The sequence below is a fragment of the Sarcophilus harrisii genome, chromosome 6, assembly GCF_902635505.1.
Source record: "Sarcophilus harrisii chromosome 6, mSarHar1.11, whole genome shotgun sequence".
NCBI classification, from domain to species: Eukaryota; Metazoa; Chordata; class Mammalia; order Dasyuromorphia; family Dasyuridae; genus Sarcophilus; species Sarcophilus harrisii.
This window is the reverse complement of record NC_045431.1, coordinates 239,583,072-239,601,292: the sequence shown is the minus strand read 5'-3', so window position 1 is coordinate 239,601,292 and position 18,221 is coordinate 239,583,072. Positions and strand designations below refer to the sequence as shown.

The 18,221-nt window shown below is 52.4% G+C and overlaps 1 protein-coding gene and 1 non-coding gene across 15 annotated transcripts in view; one reads left to right on the top strand and one right to left on the bottom strand.

Annotated features, from left to right (window-relative positions):
- Positions 1–2,431: 2,431 nt before the first annotated feature.
- Positions 2,432–2,504, bottom strand: TRNAA-AGC. Its single transcript has one exon. It is a non-coding gene; the product is annotated as a tRNA-Ala (tRNA).
- A 496-nt stretch (positions 2,505–3,000) lies between these two features.
- PPP6R3 (protein phosphatase 6 regulatory subunit 3) overlaps positions 3,001–18,221 on the top strand; it is an 81,500-nt gene continuing 66,279 nt past the window's right edge. For 12 of the 14 annotated variants that reach the window (XM_031942159.1, XM_031942158.1, XM_031942157.1 and 9 more), the window contains exons 1-2: positions 3,002–3,119; positions 9,914–9,995. The gene's annotated coding sequence lies outside the window, so the exon portion shown is untranslated. Of the gene's footprint in view, positions 3,120–9,913; positions 9,996–18,221 lie in introns of all 14 variants that reach the window. The other 2 variants (XM_031942149.1, XM_031942147.1) reach the window with 2 other exon arrangements.

Below are 18,221 nucleotides of genomic sequence, written 5' to 3'. Positions count from 1 at the left end.
ATGACCGCTGGTGTGGCCGCCGGTGTGGCCCCCATGACCGCTGGTGTGGCCGCCGGTGTGGCCGCCTTCTCGGAGCCCCTGGGGAGAACGGGGGCAGGGGCGCCAGCCTGCGCGCTCGGGGGCACTTTCTAGATCGGCAGGGGCTGCCGGGCCTGGACCAGTGTCCACTCAACGGCTCCGCGCTCAGGAATGGAGCAAGGGGGAGGGCAGCCCCGCCGGCCCTTGCAGGGGAAACTAGTTACAGCATCCAAAGTGCACAGCAGGTGGGAGCCGGCACTGCCCCGGCCCCGGGCCCTTTGCCAGGGGCCACTGCCGGGGAGGGAGGGAGGGATGCTGGGAGGGCTGCGGCTGGGGTTGCCTAGCATCCCTACAGCTGGCAGGGGGGCGCTGGGGGGAGCAGGCCGCCTCTGCATCCCCCCTAATGGATTAGGGAAAGACCCTGAGCACTTCAGCTACAAGACCCGGACCCCCCCCTTGCAGCCAGAGCAACTCACCCCAAAAAGAGCCTGTTAGGGTTCTGCAAGGTTCCCGGCGGCCACTAGGCGGCGCTGCCGGGGATCGAGCGAAGCTTCACTTTGGCACCGGTGAAAAGCGCCCCAAACCTCGCCAAGATTCAAAGCACGTGCGCCTTGTCGCTCTGGGAGGGAGCGCAGGGCCTGCCACCGGCAGGAGGCGTGAAAATTGCCCGACTGTCGCAGGAACCTGAGCGAGCGGCCTGCGCTGCCTCAGCTTCCTAGTCTGTGAAATGGCAGGAAAGGTGTGCCCCGCGAGAAACTGCAACATGTCAGAGAGAGTCCACCTCGACGCAGGAGCCGAGACCTAGATCCGATGCTGGGAGCTGGAAAGGGGAAGATGCCGACTTAGCAGGAACTATGGGCGAGCCCTTGTGCTTCCTCAGCTGCAGCCCCCCTCTGCTTGTCCTTGTGGGAGCACTGCCGTATGTGGGAGCACTGACGTATGTGGGAGCACAGCTGTATGTGGGAGCACACATATGTGGGAGCACAGCCGTGTGTGGGAGCACAGCAGTATGTGGGAGCACAGCCGTATGTGGGAGCACCTGTATGTGGGAGCACAGCCGTATGTGGGAGCACCTGTATGTGGGAGCACCTGTATGTGGGAGCACAGCCGTATGTGGGAGCACCTGTATGTGGGAGCACAGCCGTATGTGGGAGCACCTGTATGTGGGAGCACACATGTGTGGGAGCACAGCAGTATGTGGGAGCACAGCCGTATGTGGGAGCACCTGTATGTGGGAGCACACATGTGTGGGAGCACAGCCGTGTGTGGGAGCACAGCAGTATGTGGGAGCACAGCCGTATGTGGGAGCACAACTGTATGTGGGAGCACATGCCACAGGTGGGAGCACTGCCGTATGTGGGAGCACAGCAGTATGTGGGAGCACAGCAGTAAGTGGGAGCACAGCAGTAAGTGGGAGTACAGCCGTATGTGGGAGCACACACATGTGGGAGCACCTGTATGTGGGAGCACAGCTGTATGTGGGAGCACCTGTATGTGGGAGCACAGCTGTATGTGGGAGCACCTGTATGTGGGAGCACGTGCAGTATGTGGGAGCACACACATGTGGGAGCACAGCTGTATGCGGGAGCACCGCCGTATGTGGGAGCACCCAGTATCTGGCGTTCCTGGGTCCTGGACACCCTTCTGCACAGCAATGCCTCCCGGGAGAGCGAACCACCGGGCTGGATGATACTGCGTGAAGGCCTGGTGGGGGCGCCAGAGCGCCCCCTGGGGAGGCCGGAGCCAGGAGAAGTGGGGGTGGGGAGGCTGTCCTGGTGTAGACTCGTCCAGTCCGCTCTCAGTGACGCCACTTGGAGTTTTCTCGGCAAAGATGCTGGAGAGATTGGCCACAGTCTTCTCCAGGCTCATCTTACAGATGAGGAAACTGAGGCAGAGTTAAGGGAGCTGCCCAGGGTCACCTCGCTGGTAAGGGTCTGAATCGGAACTCGGGAAGAGTGTGGTCCAGGCTTTGTGCACTATTGTGTTTGCGCCCCCCTCCCCCTCCCCTCCCTCCCTCCCCACTACCGGGAGCTTCTCCGGGATTTGTTGACTGACGGCCGGTATTCACCACGTTAGTTGTTGCTGAATCATCCCTCCCTCCCTCCCCCCTGGCCCCGCCCGCCTCAGGGCGAACGCCGCGGGGGGAGGGGGTGGGTCTCTCAGAGCTAAAGATGAATTCGAACTCAGCTCCTGCTGCCCCTCCCCCGCCCCCAGGAGCTCCCCCGCCTCGGTGCTGAGCTGTTCCACAGGCCTCTGGCTGGGCTCGTGACCTAAGAAACACTTCCCGGGTCAATTCCCGGGCCCCCTTTTTTTACAAAAGGGGAAGGACGAGCGCGGGCGAGCCGCGCACAGGTTGGAGGCTCAGTTTCTCCAGCTGTAAAGGGGGGGAGGGACAAGCAGCTAAAAGCAGTGCTGGAGAATGCGGGCATCGATCCCGCTACCTCTCGCATGCTAAGCGAGCGCTCTACCATTTGAGCTAATTCCCCGTGCCGGGGAGCGGCTTTGCGCGGTCGCACACATTGGGATCACGTCATCGCGGCCCCGGCGGGGCTTCCTGAGGCCCGCCCCTGCCCGCATCGGCAGGCCCCCATTGGCTGCCCCAAGCACCCTGCTCGGCTGCCGGGATTGGCCGGGCTCGATTTATTTTTAAAAAGCAGCGTCCACCCCGATTGGGGGGTTGGTCCGTCTGTCAAGCTGGGGCTTCGCTGTTGCTAAGGCGGAAGGGGAACTCGAGAGTCTCCTTTCTACTTCTCATTCGCCGCTTGCCGACCCCGGGAGCCGGAGCTTCCGGATCCGTCAAGTCCGTAGGAAAAGAATGCGCTCTGAGAGCCTGATTGACGGACGCTCTCGCCCAATGGTCGCGAGGCCTCTGGAACCTCCGGAAGACCCAATAGGAAGTAGGGGTGGGAGATTCCTTCCAATGCTCGCGGAGCTGGGGGCGGCCCCGGCGCGGCGATTGGGCCGAAGCCGTCCGGGGGCGGGCGGTAGGCTAGAGGGGGGAGCTCCAGGCCTGCTGGCTGGGGACGCCGCCATTTTGGGCGCTTCGCGGATGGTGCTGGGGAGCGCGCTTCGTGCCTGAGCGCAGCCCGCGGCGGGGCCGGGTGAGCGGGCGGGCGGGCCGGGGCGCGCGCGGCGGGGCCAGGCCGGGGCAGGGCGGGGGCAGGAGGGCGCGGGCCCCGCCGCTGCTGGGCCGCCCCGTCAGGCAGGCCGGCCGGGCCGGGCCCGGAGCAGAGAGCGGGGAGCGGGCCCGGCCCGCAGGGAGCGAGGGGGAGCGCTGCCGCCGCGGTGCGGAGCTCCGGCTAGGAGGGGTTAGTGGCGCCGGCGGCGCCCCCGCCCCCTCTCCCCGAGGTTCCCGGGGCAGGGCGCGGGCCGGGGAGAGGGACCTCGGGCCCGGGCGGGGGTGGGCGCGCTCGGGGCCCCGCCCCCTGACGTCCCGGGCCGGGGCTGCCTCCCCTTTGGGGCCCGGGGCTTAGGGCTTGGGGGGCGGGCCCGTCTGTGTGTGGCTTAGGGGTTCCCCTGCCCCCCCCCGGAGCCTCTGCCGCTGGGAGGAGTTACAGAAAAGGAAATTAAGGCAGAGCCGGGGCGGACCGCGAGCCCGACGGAGGGGGGGCAGGATTGGAACTCGGGTCTTCCTGCCCGCCCGGGCAGTCATGGGGGGGACGGGCCTCCCGCTGTGACCCCCCCCCCCCCAGGGGTCGCAGGACACCCCGCGGCGTCTCGTTGGGAAGTCCCTCCCTGGCTGCGTCTGCTCCCAGGGACCCCTCCCCCCGTCACGGGGTGGGGGGGCGGACAGCGGTCAGGTGACCCCGGAAGCCGCGGGCAGCCCGTACGGCTGCGGGGTCTGGAGCACTGGGGAGGGGGCAGCTCCCACTGGGAGGAGGCGGGGCAGCTAGAAGCTGCGGCCCTGGCCTGGGCCCCGGGGCGCCCTCCCCCGTGGCTTCCTCCAGCTGGGCACCCCCATCACTGGTGGGGTCAGCCTGTCCCAAAGAGCCCCCTGGGGCGGGCGAAGCTGCTGGAGGAAGCCCCTGGTGACCGCTCCGCTCCCAGGCCCGCTCTGAGCGCTGACGCCGGGAGCCCGGCTTCTCTCTGGGAGGGAAACTGAGGCACGGAGCAGCGCCCCCCCCCCCGGAAAATGCAGACCGGCAGGTGCGTCCCTGGACTCCCGTTCCGGTTCTGGTTCTGGGGCAGCACCGCCTGAGCCCCCGCCGTGTAGGGCTCACGGGCAGGAGGTCTTTGAGGAAGACATTGGGGGGTCCCCTGAGGAGGTGTCTGTCCGCAGCCGGCCGGGGGGTGGGGATGGTCCCCCGGTCACAGGTAACCTGAGACCGCATAGCCCAGACAGCCCAGAGCCCGGGCCAGGGCGGTGCTTGTTCCCATTTTACTTGTGAGGAAACCGAGTCTGACCAGTTGCTGGTCGGTTTGGCTTCTCTAGGAAGCGTCTGAGACGGGCTTTGGACCCGGGTGTTTCTGCCTCTGCCAGTGGCCGATGTGCAAGTAACGTGTGGTGGGAGCGCTCCAGGAAGCTTCCCCGGGGAGGGGTCCCCGAGCTGAGCCTTGGGAGTAGGGGAGCATTCAGAACGGAGGCCCTCCCTGCAGGAGCAGAGGGTTGGGACCAGCATTTATTGGGCACCTCCTCTGCTCCGGCCCCCCTCCCCTCACCCCTGCACTAGTGCCTCAAGTCTCTGCCCACTCCAGGCCATGCTCTGTCCCGACACTAAAGGGATTTTCCTAAAACACAGGCCCCACCTTGCCTCCCTTCTCAGGGAACTCCCGGGGCTTCCTGTGGCCTCTGGGATCCTTTGTGGCCTTTGACCTTCCTAACCTGGCCCCCTCCCAGCTTTCCAGCCTCCTTGCACCGCCCTCCCCGACCAGCACTCTGCATGTGGCCCAGGACCCCTGTCTCCCAGCCCCGGACGTGCTTTCTGGGGGCTCTGCTCCCTGGCCACGGTCCTGCCTCCCGGGAGAAGGCTGCCCAAGCCCTCCTGGTCCTGGGGTCCTCCCTCGACCAAGATTGTCCTTATCCCGCCTGTGCTTTGTTGTGCTCGGCTCTCCCCTTAAGTGGTGAGCCCCTTAAAGAAAGGCTCTTTGGCCCCTTTTTATTTTTCTGTTGCCTGGCACCTAGTAGGCACTTAATAAATACTGTGTACTGGCACTACTGTGTGTCAGGCACTTTGTTAAGCCTGGATGTACAAATAAAGAGGAAGGCCCTGTTCCAGAGGAGCTCCCGGCTTAGACCCAGGAAGGCCCTCGGAGCCCGGGACAGCGAGTGGTCCTGTGGCCTGCAAGGGGAAGTGATGCGGAAGGCCCCCCCCCCCCTTCTCAGAAAGACCCCGGGAAGGAAGGCTGGAGAAAGCTTGGCCAGGGGGAGTCTCCCTGGGGCAGGAGAGCAAATCCCAGGAAACTGGGTGTTTTCTGCTGCCCCGGTGCTTTTAGGGGCTACTGGGCAATGTGGCTCCCTTGGCCCATTTACAGTTGGCTCTTGGCTTGTTCTCTCCAAAGTGTGGAGATGCTGGGGTGGGGGCCCATGGGGGGTGCAGCGGCGTTTGTGGGGAGTCTGTGGTGCTGCCGTGCTTTGTGGGGGAGGGTCTGTCCACCTGCAAAGTGTGTCTCCAGTTCCAGTTGTCTCTTGATCTAGCTGCAGTTGAGCACACAGTGGGGAAGGGTCTTCATTCTGAGATCAGTTCTTGTCAGCTTCAGTCATGTCTTTATCCACTCAGTGATTTTTTTAAAGGCTGAACAAGTGGTTGTTGAACATTAAGTGTGATCTGTTGTTACTCTTATAAAAAGATTTTAGTAGGAATTCAAAAGCTCTGATCTTGTTAATTCTATGTCCATACAATTCTTAAGTATTTAAAAAGTGGATTACAGCATGGGCCGGGCCTTAGCTTTGTTGTTGTGGAACCAGTGCTAACTCAGCCTCCTGCCAGTTACTGTGACAAGGAGGGAGAAGCCGAGTAAGTAAGTCCGTGCTTCCCAACTTTTGGGGGACGCTGCATCCAAAATTGTAAACTCTGGAGGCCGACCTCCAGAATTTACAAGAGTCTGATCTGGGAACTTCATGGAGGAGTTTGGGGTTTGGAGGGCCCTTGGAGGTCATCTGCCTCGAGGAGGGGAGTCCAGAGGGGCTGGGCCCTGCCCAGAGCCATCCCTTTTGGGGTTGGAAGCAGGCGCCGAGCTGAGGTCACATTTGCTCAGATGATGAACCCCGACCCAAACGCGATCTGAAGGCAAATGCACAGCTTTTCAGTCTTTGCCTCCCCCTTGCATGCTTGGAACGGACTCTTGCAGAGCCTGGAGCAAAGCTGAAATCTGTCAGTCACCTCTCTGGGACACTCTTTGTGGGAAGAAGGCAGCAGTTGTAAAGACTTGAGAGAGCTTTTCTTTGCTCTTCTACTGGGCTAGAATAAACAAGAAAATAGAATTAAAATCTTAGCTCAATAGCTAGCTGGCATTTCTAAGGTAAAAGTGCTCTTTACAAATATTATTTGGTGCTCATTCCAAGCCAGTGAATCAGATGCTTTTATTATTATCATTCCCATTTTAAAGATGAGAAAACTGAGCCAGACAAAAGTTAAAGGAGTTGCTAAGGGTTACGCAACTAGTAAATGGCTGAGGTAGGATTTGAACTTGGATCTTCTGGGTAGTGCGCTTTCATGCGGGACTGTCCTGCAGTTCACCTGGGAGATCCAGATTAGGGGAAGTAGTGTTTGTGGTGGATGGACGCGCTGACTTTGCAGTCAGGACCACTTGAGGATAGGGAGAGAAACCGGCTAGAGAGTGCTTGTCTTTTTTCAGCCACTTTACTACTTTTATTTGTACTCATTAGAAAGTAGCCTGGTGTAGTGGTCAGTCTGTTGGGGGTCGAGTCCTGCCTCTTACCGAGTAGCTCTGGGAAGATGGGCAAGATGCTGAGGTGGAGATGTGAATTGGAGCCTTATGTCTGCAGGCCTCTGGGCATCTCTGGTTGCCCCAAGGGGGATCCCTGAGAGCCTTGAGGGACTTGAAAGCCATTATGATTTCATAACAACAGGGGGACATTGTCACATTCACGAAAGCTATGGGAGTCCAAGAGGTTTGTAAAGGGGGCCCCAAGATCAGAAGGTTTGGTGCTCTCTTTGGATCTGTCTCTCCTTCCTTCACTTCATTCTCCATTCAGCTGCCAAAGAGGTTTCTCCTGAAACTAAACTTGAAATAGCAGCTTCCTGTTCCCTGTCCCGGGAAGCCTTCAAAGCCCTCGGACTCTGCTCTGGGAGCACCCGCAGCCCCTCCTTCCATAGTCCCTTGTCTCCCACGTTGCTGGTCCCCGGTCCCAGGGAGCCGGCTTTCTTGGCTTCCTCCAAACAGAACTGAGAACACAAGCAGAGCTAAAGTACCTGAATTTAAAAAGACAGTTTCCAACCCAGGTCGCGGCCTTTCCCTATCTGAGGTGACCTCGCTCTTGCACGTGTGCATCTTCTGTGGACATGGTGGGTTTCCCAGCATCTTCTCCATTAGAATGTCATCTCCCTGTGGGCTTGGACCTTGCTTTTGCAGTTCTCGCTCTAGGGCTTAACCCAGTCTGGCACAGAGCAGCCTCTAACAGAAGACCGACTTAAGTGTTCTGACCTCTGACAGCTTCCGTCCCGGGTGCTTTTCTCCTTCCTGGGATTCCACAACAGCTTGATGTTACCTTCTCAGCCTTTTGCCGCCTCTTCTCTCCTCCCCCCCACCGCACATGGCTCCCAGGCTTACATCCCACTCGGTGTCGTCCTGAGCTCTGAGCTGGATTCGAGGGCCCAGATGTCCCAGAGGTGTCTCCTTGGAAGGGTCATCCCCACCCTTCTACAAACGCGGCCGTTTCTGTCGAGGGCACCTGTCGCCTCCCCTGTGCCAGGTCCACAGCTCTGTTGTTTACACCATGCTTTCTGCCCCCAAGCGGTCAGTCACGGAGCCTTGTCAATCTGAGGTCCACAGCGGGCTTCACCAATTGGGCTTTAAACTCCCGGTCTCACCACTCACCTGCTAAATGGAGGTTCCGATCAGCCTTGAAACCACCTGCCCAAGAAGCTTTCAGGGCTCCTTTGGAAGTCTGGGGCTTCCCTTGGCCTTTAAAGTGCTGACTGTGTGCAGGCGAGTGCAGGATGGAGCCTTGTGTGCTGAGACAGAGAGAGAGACAGACGAAAAGGGAGAATGAGAGAGAGACAGAGGCAGAAAGAGAATGAGAGACAGACACACACAGGAAGAGAGATTTGGACACACAGAGAAACACAAAGAAAGAGAATGAGAGACAGAGTTGGAAAAGGAGACATGCAAAGAGTTAGAGAGACAGACAGACAGACAGAAAGAGAATGAGAGACAGACACACACAGGAAGAGAGATTTGGACACAGAGAAACACAAAGAAAGAGAATGAGAGACAGAGTTGGAAAAGGAGACATGCAAAGAGTTAGAGAGACAGACAGACAGAAAGAGAATGAGAGGCAGAGACAAAGAGTTAGAGACAGAGAATCAGACAAAGAGAAAGAGACAGGTTGTGTCTGTCTCAGTGTTGGCAGCCTCCCTAGCCACAAAGGCAGGGCCTGGCTCCCCCTATGCTAGGCTCTGAGGAGCCCTTGTGCCCCTTGGCTTGGAGCTCTTCTGGAGCTCTGTTCTGGCCACGTTGGGGGGGGGGTCCTGGACCCTCGAGATTCCGCTGTTCTTCACCTCCTAGGCCCCAGGCTGAATTTTGGGAACACAGAGGGGGCCAGGGGTAGCCCCGGGCCTCCCCTCCTCCCCCAGCTCAGTCTCACAGGGTGAACAAACGTTGGTAGCAAATGGGTACCAACAAGGAAGCCAACAAGCTCAGCCCTGACCCATTTTCTCTTTAGCGCCAGAGGAGAAGTGGTCCCCGCAGTCTGGGGGTGAAGGGTCGCCAGTGGGGCGCCTGACTGGCCCCTGGTGGGGTTTTCTTGCCGGATCCTGGGGTGGTGGCCATTGCATCCTCCAGCTCATTTCATAGATGAGGAAACTGCCATAGACGGGGAAAGGGACTGGACCGGGGTCACCTGGCTAGCGAGGGTCTGAGGCAGGATTTGAACTCAGGAAGAGAACTCCTGATCCCGAGTCCTGAGCTCTGCCCACTGCCACCTGGCTGAGAGGAGGAGAGGCATGAGAGCCCAGGCCGGGGGTGATGGGGAGCCACCAGTTCATTAAGTTGGGGAGGAGTCAGGAAGACCTGAATTCAAATCCTACCTCAGACGCTTAGTAGCCATGTGACCTTGAGCAAGGTATCTCTCCCTTGGTTTGCTGCCTCTTCCTCATCTCTCAAGAAGGAATGATGCTACGAATTGTGAGGATCCCATGAGACCAGCATGGGGGAGCTCGCTGTAACCGGCGGCGGGCATGATTAGGTGGGGGTCCTCCCTTCCTCTCCTAGCAGCTGAGGTGCTAGGCCAGACCTGAAGTGGAGGGAAAGGGGGCGCAGTGGTAATGTCCTAGGAACAGCTGTTCTAGAGAGATGGTGATTGGGGAGGGGGGAATCCTCAGCAAGGGCTTGAACATGGGGGACAAGGCTGGGGGGGGGGGGCTCCGTTTGGGGCGTGTCGAGAGGGAGATGTCTGTGGAATGTGCAGACTGAGGTTTTTGAAAGGTGGGGGAGAAGGTCTGGGGGCGGCCAGAGTCGGCAAGACTTGGTCAGACGCTGCCTCCAGCCTTTACTCCAGACATCTCAGTCCGGGCGCCCAAGTGAGAGAATTGGGGTGAATGGCTCCGCCGTGGTGCGGGGAAGTGCTCCTTAGGGACCACGGGGCTGGTGTGGGAGCCATGGAAGTTGGGGGGCTGAGAAGCCGTTGGGGCGTCGGCCCTGCAGATTGTGGGTGCAGAGAGTGCCCGGAGGGCGGCTGCCTCAGTCGCTGACCATGTGCCCCCTCCCTCCCCAGCCAGCCACCCTCTGGGACCAGCGTGAAGCAGCAGAGAAGGCGCGTCCCTCAGCCCAGTGTCCTGGTTCTGCGATGAAGGCAGGTAGGTACTGCTCCCCACGGGCCCCAGCCCAAGGCCCCCCATACGGGTCAGCCCCTCCTTGCCCCCAGGAGGTCTCCGCCAGCATCTTTGTGGTGCCCCCTGCTTTGTGAGAGTGCTCGGTGGAGGTCGTGTGTTCAGAAGGGTCCAGCAGCAGGCACGTTTCCGTGTGCCGACACCCGGGCTTCCCTAGTTCTGGATGCTGCCCTCACCCCCCGCTAGGGCACAGGTGCTGGAGCAGAGTGTGGGGAGCTTTCCCCACAGTTTTGGTGACTGGGGACCAGCCCTTGGGGCCAGGCCTGCCAGAGCCCGTGCTGCCCAGGGAGCTTCTGGGGCCACTTCTGGGCCCTGGTCATGTTGCAGGATGTGGTGGTGAGTCTCGCTGACTGCAGCCGCACAGGGCGCAGGCCTGAGTGCGGCCGCCCCTTCTGGAGCCGGCTTCCTGCTTCTTCACCGTCAGACTCATGGCTACGGGCATTTCTCACTCCTTTCTACTTAACAGTTTCTAGTCTATTTTTGAAACTGGATAATCAAACTTGTTAAAATTCTGTGGAAGCAAGTAAATAGGCTTACTCAGAAGTGCTGCTGCCTTTGGGAAAATCATGCTTTTTGTTTTTATGTGACCACATCATCTGTCCCTTCTCTCTCTTAGCAAACCTGCCATCTCTTGTAATAGACTTTTTTTTTAAAAGGGGGGGAATCCTAGGCCTCCACTGAAGTGCGACAGTGTGTAAAGTCTTGTGCACGCTGTTCTTCCTCTTTGCTGAAAAAGGAAGGGATTCTTCTTCCCTTATTCCAATTCTTCATGTTGTAATTATACATTGAGATTTGTGGGGGATTTCCCCTCCATCTTTGATCTCTTTGGGTTAATGGCCTAGTTGAGGTGTCTCTGGGTAAAAGTGACAGGTCAGTGATTATAGGGCAGTAGTTCCAAAAATTGTCTTCCAGAATGACTGGACCTGTCCCAACTTCCTCTGTGTACTTTGGTGCCTGTTTTTTCCTCCAAAGACAGAAGAAATGGTAACTCCTCATGGATTGGCCAACCAATATAATAACAATAGCAATTAAATATTCAGCGTCATGTTTTACTACCAAAGGAATATGTTGCAGAATGAAAAACAAACCCATCTGAAGGAACAAAAGTTTTAGAATGTCAAAGAAGATAATGAAAAAGTAGGGAGAAAGGGGACCATTTTTCTTTGTCAGCTTGGCCAAATCTGATGGATGTGAAATACAACCACATTAATTTGCATCTCTGATCATTAATAGTTTGTAACTTTTTATCTCATGGCTATAAATAACTTACTTCTTTCCTTGAGATCGGCCTATTTGTATCCTTTGGACTTTAAATCACTTGGGGAATGGTGCTTTAAAAACTGGAATCAGATCCATATATATAAATGAAACCTTTGCCAGAGAAATTTGTTGTAAAAATTTGCTTTCCCCTAATTAATTATTTCCTTTCTAATGTTAGTTTCATTGGATTTATTTATGTAAGAGCTTTTAAATTGCATGTTATAAAAGATGGCCATTTCTTCTTCTGGGATCCTCCCAAGGATTTGCTCGATCACTCTTTTCTCTGTTTATTGAGATGAAAGGTCATTTCTTCCTTGGTTCTCTTCATTTGTTTATGATGTGACCATTTATATCAAGGTCACGTATTCGTCGGGAGCCTATCTTGGAACACAGAGGGAGTTGTCTCAGTTTAATTTCAATCGGATCCTCAAATGTGTGCCTCAAATGATGAAGATACTCTGAAACTACTTTGATTACAGCTTTATAAGGAAGGACTTTGAAGTATTTTACACATCCCATAGGTGCTTTAAGTGGAATTAACCTTTTTATCTTTTTCTGATACATTTTGTTGACCATCGATAGAAATGTTGATTTTTTTTTTTTTAAGAAAATATTTTCCCTCAATTACATGTTAAAAGAATTTTAAAAATTTTGAGTTCCAAATTCTATTCCTCCCTCTCTTTTACCCTCCTTGAGATGGTAAGCTGTCCCATATAGGTTACACATGTGTGATTACATTGTGTAAAACATTTCCATATTAGTCATTTTGTACAAGAAAGGAAGGAATGGAGAGAGGGAAGAAAGGAAGGAAGGAGTTTGATTCTGTTGTCTTTATTCAGACAACATCAGTTCTTTATTTGAAGGTGGGTAGCAAGTTTCATCGTAAACCCTTTGGAATCGTCTTGGATCATTGTATTGCCCAGAACAGCTAGGTCGTTCACAATTCTTCATCATATGATGGTCCTATTTATTACTGTGTACAATGTTCTCCTGATTTTGTTCATCTTACTTTGCATCAGTTAATGTAAGTCTTTCCAGGTTTTTCTGAAATCAGCCTTCTTTCAGCCCAGTGACTTTCCATCACAATCATATATCACAGCTTGTTTAGCCCTTCCCCAATTGATGGGCATCCCTTTGAGGAAATGCTGATTTTTCATGGGTTTATTCTATATCCAGCAACTTGGCTGAAGTTATTGTTGGAATAATTTTCCAATTATTTTAGATCTGACTTTATTTGTATGAAAAATGTTTCTATAGTTGTATTCATCCAGTGCGCATTTAAGGTTAGTGTTTGTCTTGGCTGATAGACTCCCAAGTATTTGATATTGTCTGCAGTCATTTTCAGTGGAATTTCTCTTTATTTCTTGCTGCTGGACTTTGTTGATAACATGTAGAAATGCTGATGACTTACGTGGGTTTACACCATCATAATCTTCTATAAAAAGTGATCACTCAGCTCTTGCTCTTAGTATTCAGGGATCTATGCTAAACTATGTTGTTTGCTGTGGGCTGTTTATTTTTTTTTTCTCCCTCCCTCTCCTAGTCAGGTAGTTTTTGCATTTTTGGAAAACAAATCGAATCAGTGGAACAGGTGAGCCACAGCATCTTTGGCTCCAGAGTGATCTTTTACTTTAAAAGTTGAAAGAAAAGAGCTCCATGATGTGCTTAATGATCTTGCTCTACCAGAGTTAAATGTTCCCCATTTGTCTTGAGCATCTGGAGGATCGGTTATCCAACAAAGGTATCTAGGGGCACAGAGCAGCTGGTTTTGGAATCGGTACTTACTGGGGGGAGAGGGAGGAGGATGGGGGGGGGTGCACTCCTGGGACCCGCTGAAAGAACACGGGGCTTACCTTGTGGCTCTTTGCTTGACGGTGAGGCAGCGAGTAAGAAGGGTGGGACTTCTTCCTGTCCTGATACTTTAGCTGCGCTTACACCTTGCTTGGAGCCCTGGCATGCTTTGCCTTGGCACTGAGTGACTAAGTCTAGTAGTTGACAATGGTCTCTTGGATGACTAAGCATGACTTTGATTTCAGGCTTCCGAGAAAGGATGTTGTCTCATTATCGATAGCTTTTCATGGATTTAATTTGTTAACATTTTTGCTAATGTAAAAATGGTTTGAGCTGCTGGGTTTTTTTTTTTTTTTTTTTTTAATGTTTCATTCAAAGATTAGCATTGAACTTAAGATGCAACCAGCTAAAATTACTTAGTCTAACCATTTACATTCAAGTCAATTTTGACAGATGAAATAGTGATATTTTTGGTCAGTAGTTATTCATTAAGATTCTCTGGCCTTACTTTTCTTGTTCACTTGGCTATAGTTGGTGTTTACTCCATTGTTCTGGTTTTGCTTTTTCCTACTTTGCATTATTTGTGAAGAATTTTCTAAATTTCTTTGTTTTGCTTATACTTGTCCCTGGTTTACATTACAGTATTCAATTGCGTTATGTACCTCCATAAATTTAACTATTCCTTTATTGCTGGACATTGAGGTTTTCAGATTCTTAGAGCTATGTAAAGCACAGTTGAGAAATTTTTGTCTAGCTGCTTCTTTATTTTTGATAATTGGGTCAATTCCTAATGATGGGATTATTTGATCAAAGAATATGATTACTCTTGTAACTTTGCAATGCCAGGGGAAACAGGCTTGATTGCCTCCTCGACAGGGAATGTACTCACTGAATGAACACTTAGGCAGGAAGATCGTGGGAAGAAGGTTTTGGCAGTTTGGGGAAGATGGATTGGGAAGGTGAGAGAGTGGATCCTGGGGATACCATTAGGATTCATTCACATGAGAGGTTAATGGAGAGAAGGGGAAGAATGTGAGAGAGATGGTGTTCAGGGAATTGACAATTGATTGGGGAGAGGAAGTGAACCTGAGTGACCAGAAGGTTGCCCTTGCTCTGAACAGAAATGGGGAGATGAAGTAGAGGGTATATTGAGTTTAAGATATTGCTTATTGGTGACACAAATTGAGGGAAGATGGAGGCTGCATGATCTTGAAAAGGGTAGCAGGGGGTAATTAAAATGTTGGAGGGCTGAATTTGGATCTAGCAGCATTTAGTGTAGGTTAGAGCATTGGGCCAAAACTTTTGCTGAAAATAGGAATGATTTGTGTAACTCTGGATGTGTCTGCCAGCTTGCTTTTTGGAAAGGGTCTTCTCTCTAAAGTGGAGGTAAGGCCTGCCTGTGATTCACATGGAAAAGCCCCAGGGCTTTAGTGGACTTCAATCTTCACATGATTCAGCCAAACAATAGGGCAGCCCCAGAGTTCACCAATTACAAGGAGCAGAGTGTGTCTGGGCCTAGGGAAGTGTGGGGGAGGACACAGATCAGAGGGTGAGATAAGAAACTCCCTTTTAGATATGGTACGTGTCAGGTGCCCAGGGCACGCCGGCAGACAGATGATGATGGGGTTCTGCAGTGCAAGTGGGAATCATTGGGGGAGTGACGAGTGAGCCTCTGGAACCTGATGGAGATCACTTAGAGAATGGAAAGAGCTGGGCAGACCCTGCATAGAACATGGAAACACATTTTTAGGGCTTAGGAATAGCTTATTATCCAGGAAAGAAGTCTGGAATGTCAGAAGCATGGGGGTAGAGCCAGCCAGGATAGATCTAAGACAAGGACAGGGGAAACTGAGACCAGGCCTTCAGGCAGCAGCTAATGGGTCACTGGTAACCTTTGTTCTCCACCCCATGTCACATGTATAATTACTATTCTTCCTCTTTTTTTTTTTTTTTTTTTTTTTTTTTTTTTTGGGCTAAGGCAGTTGGGGTTAATGACTTGTCCAGTGGGGTTAATGACTAGTCCTAAAGCTAGAAAGTGTTAAGTATCTGAGGCTGAACTGAACTCAGGTTCTCCTGACTCCACGCTGGTATGCCATCTAGCTGCCTCCTATAATTTCTTTTCAATATTTTTTTAAAATTATAAATTCTCTTCCTCTAGCTCCTCCCCTACCCATTGAGAAGGCAATCATGTGTGAAGTCATAAGTCATATATTTTTGTATTAGTCATATTGCCCCCCAAAATGCCTCCAAACCCCAAGAAAAGTAAAGTTTAAAAAGTTTCCATGTATACTTAGTGCATTGGTTCTTTCTTTGGAGAAGAGTGTTTTTCATCTGGGGCCTTTGAATTGCCATGGATCATTGTGTTGCCAAGTCTTTCACAGTTGATCGTCCTACAGTCATGCTGTTTCTTGGTACTGCTCTCCTGGTTCTGCTCGTTCTCCTCTTCAACAGCTCATGTGAGTCTTCTCAAGTTTTTCTGAACCATCTGAATCGCCATTTTTGGCAACACAGTAAAAATTCATCCTGTGCTACAACTTGTTCAGCCATTCCTCGATTAATTGGCATCCCGTCAGTTTCCAATTTTTTGCCACCACAAAAAGCTGCTATAAATATTTTTATGTAGATGGGCCCTTTTCCTTTTCTTTGATCTCTAGCTTACCGGCCTACTTGGGATTGCTAGGTCAGAGGGCGGGTACAGCTTTAGAGACCTGGCCCCTGTCCAAATGGTTTTCCAGAGTGGTTGCACCAGTTCATGACTACCACCAGTTCATTAGTGTCCCTATTTTTGTATATCCCCTCCAGCATTTCTCCTTTTCCATTTCTGTCATGTTAGCGAAGCAGTAACCTTTATTTTGAGGGGTGAAGTTCCCAAACAAAAGCCCCTTACATACACCTTCACTCAGTCCTGCTTTGGGAATCCTATGTTTCTTCAGTGTTGCTGGGGGTGGTCTCTGTCCTTTTTCTTCTCCCAGTTACCATGCCCTCCTCCCTTCTCCCCCTCCCCTCCCCGCAGCGTTCTGGTGCTTCTCTTTGTACAGGGAGTTTCCATTTTGGTTTTGTATTTGGCTCCTTCTGCAGCTTTTGAACAGCTCTTTGATTGGGCCAGTCTTTAAGGTTGAGGTGTGAGTGTGGAAGTTAGCATGACTTGCTTTTTCTAGAAATTTGGCTATTTGACTAAAAGAAAAAGCTTGCGCTGAATCACAGCGCTGATGGTAGAGCCTTAAAGGTGACCCAGGGCAGCATTCCAAGAGCCCTGAGGACTGGGCAGATTTCCGTGATTGGCCCCAAACTGCGCTCTGGGTTAGGAGCCAAGGTTGGCACCCTGTCCCCTTGATATGAGAAATGGGCCGTTTCACTTTGTATTCTCTGCTTGTGGTCCTAGCTTGGCAAGCGTCGTGGGGTAAGGTTGCCAACAAGGTTACTCAGGATGATTGCTAGGCCCATGCTCCCTGGCCCGTATTCTTTTCCCTTATGGAGGCACCTGTTCCTGGGGGAGGCACAGGTCAGGGAAAGGGCCAAAAGAGGGCGAGAAGCAGGGACTGAGAGCGGGGACGCCACCTGGGCCTGAGACAGGCATGGTGAGTGCCGCCGTGTGCAGAGGAGGCCGTGGAGGTCTTTTTTGGACATCCTTTTTTTTTTTTAAATGTTGAGTTCCAGATTCTTTTCCCAGCTCCCTGTCTCCTCATGTGTTAATGGAATATAAGCTTCTATTTTGGTAAAGCTAGGAAGAAAAACCGGACTCCGCTTGCCAGAGGAGGCCTTTATCCTGGCTGCTTGGTGACTCTGCTCCAGCCCTTTTTGCCTGAACTAGAAGGGCTGGAGGGTAGAAGCAAGGGCTGTAGGAACAAAATCCCCTTTAATGTATTATGCCAAAATTGGGAAGGGGAGGCCTCTCCAGGTTCCAGGTGCTCAGCCCAAAGGCGGGGGGACTTTGTGTTTGGCACATTTACTTGAACTTCAGTCCAGTACTTTGTGTTTATTAATCTCTTGTTATTTCCCAAAACAGAATGGGAGCTCCTTGAGAGCAGGGTCTGTTTTCGCTTTCCACGGTGACTGGCACCTACTCCATTCTTAATAAATGTGGATTGCCGATTGTCCCCTGGAGCCTTGGGCTGCTACTCCCCTTTCCACCTTCATCCTCCCTATCTCTTGACTTCTTTCCTTCCTGGGGTCAGATGGAAACCTCTTGAGGGCAGATTGGGCCCGCCCTCAGTGCTGATGACATTCTCTGGTCAAGTCTGCCCAGTGTGAAAATGTGCTCTTGAAAAGAATGAGTGTGGCCCTGAGAATTTGGAGCTTGCCTATTAGTTCTGTCCCTGTGTGATATGGGGCAATTTGCTTTAATTTCTCTGGGACTCCGTTTCCTTTTCTGTAAAATGAGTTTCAGCTAGAATTATCCCTTTGGTCTCTTCCCACTCTCAACCTACGCTATTTTCCTGTGCTCTCTTTCTTTCTTTTTTTTTTTTTTCCCCCCATTTTATTTTATTTTTATTTAATAGCCTTTTATTTACAGGATATATGCATGGGTAACTTTGCAGCATTAACAATTGCCAAACCTCTTGTTCCAATTTTTCACCTCTTACCTCCCCACCCCCTCCCCCAGATGACAGGATGACCAGTAGATGTTAAATACATTAAAATATAAATTAGATACATAATAAGTATACATGACCAAAACGTTATTTTGCTGTACAAAAAGAATCAGACTCTGAAATATTGTACCATTTGTGCTCTCTCTTTCACTGTTAATTGCCTTATTTCCTCACAATGCAGTTCACTCCTCAGTATCCCTGAGTATCTGGCGTTTGTCCCCACTCAAACTGCTCCCCCCAGGATTCCCTTCCCTCCTTTACTGATGTCAGGAAAGTGTCCTGGCCTCAGGGCCAGTCAGATGGGGTTCCCCCACTTTACCCATATGCCTTGCTGGACAAGTCACTTACTGGGGCCTTAGGCCACAGGTGACCAGACTGAAGCCAAAAAGCCAAACTGAAGCAATGCTTAACAAAACAAAACAAAAATCCCATCCAGCACTATGTTAATTTGTGGTTTTCCAAGATAATGAGTGACTGCAGGGATCAGTTTCTACTTAGTTTGATCTCAAAGCCTACAGAGAAAGTTCTGGCCTCTTGCTAAAAGGCTTTC